The sequence below is a fragment of the Meleagris gallopavo genome, chromosome 3 (assembly GCF_905368555.1).
Source record: "Meleagris gallopavo chromosome 3, MGAL_WU_HG_1.1, whole genome shotgun sequence".
NCBI lineage: Eukaryota > Metazoa > Chordata > Aves > Galliformes > Phasianidae > Meleagris > Meleagris gallopavo.
This window is the reverse complement of record NC_139406.1, coordinates 7,672,727-7,679,142: the sequence shown is the minus strand read 5'-3', so window position 1 is coordinate 7,679,142 and position 6,416 is coordinate 7,672,727. Positions and strand designations below refer to the sequence as shown.

The 6,416-nt window shown below is 44.9% G+C and overlaps 1 long non-coding RNA gene across 2 annotated transcripts in view; it reads left to right on the top strand.

Moving 5' to 3' along the window:
- The first annotated feature begins 304 nt into the window (after window positions 1-304).
- Window positions 305-6,416, top strand: part of LOC146544586 (uncharacterized) — a 47,313-nt gene continuing 41,201 nt past the window's right edge. For both annotated transcript variants that reach the window (XR_014882276.1, XR_014882273.1), the window contains exon 1: window positions 305-388. This is a non-coding gene — a long non-coding RNA (uncharacterized LOC146544586). The remainder of the gene's footprint in view (window positions 389-6,416) is intronic.

The following is a 6,416-nucleotide window of genomic DNA, read 5'->3' as shown; positions in this document are numbered from 1 at the left end:
AGGGAGGAACAGAATGCGCTAAAAACCTCTGGAGCCATCCCATGTGAGGCTGACTTCCTACTCCCAGACTCATTATTTGCAGCTCAGGAGTGGGAGCGCATGCCTGCCAGCTCCCAGATAACCAATTCAGCCCACACAGGGCTCTCCGATCCTCTTGAGGTGGGTTGTGTCTTCCGCCCCACACAAGGAGTGAACTCACCACAGGCCAGGCCAAGTGCAGCTTTCTCCCTTCCCTGGCAGTCCTCCCAGACTACAGCATGACCTTGGCAATGAGTCACTTCTTTTCTCACAAGCCCAGACACTGCGCTGAGTGAGTGGCTGCTCATCTGCACCAGCACTGAGAATTTACTGCGGCAAAGCAGGTCTGGCCTGCGGTGGCTCCTTCTCAGTGAGTTCTCACTTGTCTTTCCTCCAAGAACATCTCCTTGGGCATGAATCAGCAGTACTGCTGGGGAGGAGAGAGGAGAAATGCTGTGGGGCTCTTGCAGTGCCAAAAAGAGAAGCATCAGCCAGGTACTGGCCATGCAGTGGGGCTTTCCCTGAGCTTGTTTCTCAACACAGGGACTACCTGCTTGCCTGTGTCCTGCTGGCTGTAATCAATGTTTTGTATATCTCAGCAGTGTTGGTGTGGACAGGGATGGGGGAAGTCTGTGCTGTAGCTGTGTTGGCAGAGTGCAGTGGTGAGCATCCAGGCTGTGGGTGCTCACCAACCTTTTCTCATTCTGTACACACGCGGACATTCTGAGCATGCTGATTCCTGGCTGCACACCAGACAGTACCATTATAAGGGCAGCACCGCTGCTGCCTTTAGTGATGGTTTTGCTGAATCAACCCAAGCATGTGCTATCGAGCCAGCAGGGCAGGTGACCTTTGACTGTCCCAGGTCCATTACTGCTGTCATGGCATGTAATCATGAGCTCTGCCTCCTCCGATGATATTTTTGGAGAAATGCAACTTCAGAATGGCTGGTTTCTGTACCAGCATGTGTCTAGTGCTTTCAAAGGAGTGAGAACTAGCCCAAAACTCTGTGTTTCACTTCAGTTTGTTTGTTTCTTCTCTCCAGAGTTCTGTTTCTCGCATGTTGTATGGTACAGCATTTTGCCAGCTTGGCTAAGTATCTTGTAAGGAAATCATTTATAATAAAGCTGGTTTGCTGGGGTTTATCATTTATAAGTGTGGGTCAGGGTTTAGTTCACTGTGTTAAACTCTCCATGCTGCATGTGATTTTTCAAGCTTTGTCAGGAACAAAAAGTTCTGGGGATGTGCAAAGCATGACTGCATGGTTTCCATGGCGACTCTGCTAGTTAGGCTATGGAAATCCTGAAAAGGCCAGAGGATGACTGACAATACAAGGTCTTAGCGGCTGATCTGAAGAGCCAGACTGAATTAATGAGATTTTTCACAGAGAGTTATTAGCAAGGCTAGCACGGTATGGCACTTAGGCCTCTTTCGTTTTCTCAGCTGCAGTCTTGGAAAGCAGAAATGGAAAGATTTAATTGCTGTTTTTTAAGCCATTTTAAGATTATTTTAACCTATAACATTTTAAGGATGTAATGAAAAGCAGGTTTGTTTGCTTTTTTTTATCATTTGGTTACTGTTATTGCTGTGTTTTTGGTGGTAGTTGCCCTTTATCTGTACAGAAATGGGAAATTCAATAGTACTTATTACATTGAGCAGTTAATTCCCACATACTGTGAACACATTACTGTTCAAAGTAGGTTATCTTGACTTCCATTTAGAGCCAAATGAGAGATACCATGTCAGTGGCTTTACATCTCCTAGGGCTATATTAATTATTTATCACTGGCTGCTAATACAAACAGTTAACTCTGGCTAGTAATAGTTCATTTATCCATTACTTACTGCTTCTTTCCTGTGTTTTCAGCCACCCCCGTTCTACTGTCTGCTCAGGCTATAAAGCTACATAGAATGCTTCCCCAGTAAAGACAAAATCCGAGCTGTTAGTCAGTCTGCACTGCTAAATTGCAGTTGGGACCCAACTTCTCCAAAGTTCTGTAGTGGCTGAACTGTGGGATTTTACTGGGCCACTAGCAGGAGTAGAGTTAATGGTTAAAAGCGAATGCCTTTACCTGTGAACTAACCCAGTGCACGTGTCTCTTTCTGCTAGAAGTAGCTTATTTGCTGCTTCATTTTCTACCCATAGAGAGAAATGTTTGGCTGTTCTCCTCCTCTCCCTAGAAAATACTGTATCTGCTGAAATCAGCACTCCCGACTCAGTGAAGCGGCTTGCTACAGACTGCTATTTCTTGTTGCTTTGCACAAGTGCACATGCCCGTATGTTCCTGAGAGATGTAAAAGTATAGTGTTGCTGCTGAGTAATCCACAACAAAAGCACATGCAGGCTGCATTCCTTGAATTCCAGTACAGTAGGCTAATCCACTTAATCTCACTGTTCGCTTCTTGGGCTGGAATTTCACAGTCTCCTTTGATTTAATGGTTTGTAAATTTCTGATTAAGTGCTTTCAAGGGGGGGTGGGGGGAGGAATATCATATCTGAAACCCCTGCTTTCCTCTCAAATGATTTTTTGGAAACGGGAAAGTTGAAATATGGCTCAGCCAGTCTTTTTTTAGACGTCATTTTGTCACTGTCTTAAATGTTTTCAATATTTGTCATTTTCTCTGTTTTCTCAGTGTACAAAGTGATTTTCTTTTACATTAGTGTACTGATAGCTATTGACAAGCACAAATACAGAAGCTGGAGGCTTTCTGCGAAGCAAATTACCAAAAACCTGCTAGAACAGACTGGCCAGGAGGCACTCACATGGCATGGGTATGGATGCAAGATAAATCCATAGCTGAGCAGGCAGATAAATGAGGGAGCCTGGCCTCAGAAGGTGCTCAGATGATACAAATATCAGTCTCGGACTTGCCCTTGAAATATAAAAGTAAATAATAGAGGTGACTCACCTGACTTAATGAGTCATAAAGGACAGGGAATAAAACTCTGAGTTCCTGAAATAAACCCTTCATTTAAAACTATAAATTACTACAACCGATTGCGTAGCTGCCACAAGTTCCTTGCTGGCGTTCATGGTGTGGCTGCTGCCACTCACAAAGCACCAGCAGCTGAGCTCTGGGTGCTGCTCGTCCCTTCTGTGTCTGCTGTAGGAGGAAAAAATGTCCCACACTCATCAGAGCTATTTGCAATTAGACCTCACCTGGGCTTAGGCAATGGGTTTGAGTCTTCATTGAACCACGTGTCTGGGCCTGAAGATGCCAGATCTTGCAAGCTAACCCCTGCCCAAAGCGTTGAGAACCGTGCAGGAGCAGCTGCTCTCACAGCACTGCTGCCATCTGGGCCAACATCAAGTCCCAGGATGGACCGTTCCACTGGGATTTCAGCTACATCTAAGTGGGAACTGCAAAACAAACCACTCTGGCTGCAATCAGAGCTGAAGCTACCAGGGCAGGATCAGACCCCTGGGTGTTGGGCTGACCTCATTCAAAAACATCGAGATTCTTGTTTTGATATTTCAGTTCTAGCATACCTCAAATGCACAGAATTGCTGTGGATCTCGCTGCCCACACTGTTAACATCCTACAGCCAGCACAACCACAGCCAAGGGTTCCCCAGTAGAGCTACCGAAAAAGAAAGTCCAGGTGATAAGAAGTGATGGGCAGCTGGCAGGAAGAAATAGGGTCCCATCAGGGTTTTCCCACTGAGACTTGATAGAGGGGTGATAGCTGAAAGCCATGTGGACTTTGGGTTCAAGATGTAGAGCAGATAAGTGAACTGCAGTGACTCAAAGGCAATAAATCTTCTGTTCCAGACAAAATGAACCCAAGGCTGTCACAGGAGGCCAGAGAGGAAATTTGGAAACCCCTCTGGAGCGAGTGTCTGCCAAGCTGGAAATTGTATGCAAATTGTATGCATTGTGTTATGGTTTGTCAGTCCATGTAAGCCCATGCTTCTGGGGTGCAAGCCAGCCCTTTTGGCTTTCTGTCCCACACTCCCACACAGTGCAGGCAACACTGCTGCAAAGGAATAATGGAGGAGCACACACTCCTGCATTAGCAAACCACCATGGATAACTACTGTGCTGTTTCTACACAGCATCCTGGCTTGCTGTTGATCTGCTGATCTCTGCTCTTGGGATGAGACACATCTTTGAGACCTTTTTGGCCAAGCAGCAAGCAGTTTGAAGCAGTTTCCTCATGACATGTCATGTTCGTTGACACTGTGGGCTGAGTCAGTTGCTGAGGTGTGGCTGAGTGGTTCTTGATCTTGTCAGGGCATGAGTTCACAGAACCAAGCCAGCTCCCCCACGCACCAGGGCCCTGACTGTGTGGCAGGAAGGTGGCTCACAGCGGGCAGGTTATCACCACTGGGGCCAGAGGCTTTGTTTGTTTTTAGATTACCCAGTAGAATCTGGACAGAGGGATGAAAAGAACCAGCCTAAAGGGCTCTCTGATGCCAGGCCATCTTGCATATGCTCGGATCTGACAACATGGGACAGGGACAATGCAAAGGGATAGGTTTGATCTAGCCAGATTGATTAAAGGCATCTCTGCCCCCACATGTGCCTCCACGATGGATGTAAACGGGGGTGGACTCTGATTCATTTTGTTGCAAAGGCAGCGGATGCTATGCTGAAGAGGATGAGACCCACAAGCACAGACTGTTCTGGCAGCTCCACTTAAAAAGCAATATTTCCATCAGAGAAGTGCTAAAAGCGTCTGGGGGAACTTCAGATTATGTCAAAGTGCCCTTTGGTGGTGGGGCTAGGAAATGGAGGTGTGCCTGAGCCCTGCTCTGTCTAAAGGAGAGGGAGAAACCTTTTTAATCATCCTGCATTATATGTTACGGAGAACTTTTTGAAAGAGTGTGTCTCATTGTGCTTCAAAGGCCATATTTAAAAGCGATCCGGAATGATTGTTGCTATTTTAGAGTTTATTCAGGATGACAAGGGGAATGCTGTCAGCTCTTAATCTTTTCGATCCTGTCCCTAAGCAGAAAATTCCAGTGCAAAGAGGAGAAGGGGAAGAGCGACTGCCCGCATCGTTCCCTTAGGTGAGGTGACAGGAGCTCTCTTTCTGATTGTCAGTGAATTTACTGACTGCTAACGAAGCGGACGGAGAAGTGTCTTTCACTGAAATGCATTAAAAAAAAAAAAGAAATATGTCACTGAAAATGACTGGCTATTTTTGGAGAATTTTTCCCCACCAGATTTGAGCATCATCTTGAGTTTGTTTGTTTGCGGTTTTAATATGACTGTATGTTGTTGTTGGCTTTTTTTTTTCTTTTTTTTCTTTTTGCAGCAGTGAACTTAATAAAGATGGATATCAGCAACAAACTGTCAAGTCCTGAGCTGGAGAGATTTTTCATTGAGTGAAATAGACCAGGGAAAATAAATAATCCAAGAAGCGGTAGAGCTTGTAAATATTGACATATACAAGCAAGGAAACAGAAGTTGGGTAAAAATAAAAAATGGGTTGAGGATTGCTATTTTTCAGGTTATTGCTTGAAAAAAATCTACATTTACTTGCCGTCCTGCTTTGGGAAAGGAGGTAATATTTTTTAGTTAAAATAGAAGGTTTTAAATGTTTGGAGGTGTGTAGTACTGTTTCCCCAAACTGTTTGTATGAGAGTCAGAGTTTCTTCCCAGCTTTTGAGACCACAGACAGAAATAATGTCCAGAGGAATATCTGTGGAAGAGAAGACTGCCCTGATACTTTGTCATTGCATTGCTTGGCCTTGGCTCACGGACAGATGCGGGACTAAGGGATGTGGGGCTGTGCTGATCGCACTAGCTATTGGCTCTTCTTCTGTACAGATGACAAGTCTTATCCCCCTGAGGCCTGCCACTATCATGCGTGGTTGCCACACATCATCTAGCTAGCTAAAAACATCTTTAAGACAATTCCTGCTTTGTGCTGTTTTCCTCCACCTTCTTAGGAGCTCTGCAAAGTGTGCCTGGACTACCACCTGTAATTCACCCATCAGCATCAGTTGCTTACTTGAGTCCTCCTTTCCTCAGGTCAGACTGTCATCTTCATGACCAGTTTGTGTGCAGCCCTGCCAGTACACTCTTTGGAAATCCTTAATTGCGTTGCGTTTGTATATTGCTATCACACACAGAAAGCTGGAGATGTAACCTGAAAGAGGTTTTTTGTTTTGTTTTGTTTTGTTTTGTTCTGTTTGTTTTTTGCAGTCTTTTAGAGATGGGACATCTTTATGTCTGTCGTGACATAAAAGAGCACCAGTGGGTATAAATGACAATTGTGCAGTAGGCAGTAGTGGTTCAGGCACTCGTTACACCTTAGTGGTCAAGATGCTATAATAAGGAAATGGAAGGGAGGTTATTGGGGATCATGTTCTTACAAGACAGACATAAAATTCTAAACAAAAAAAAAAAAAAAAATATGTTCCCAGATACTCAGCGAAATTAATGGAA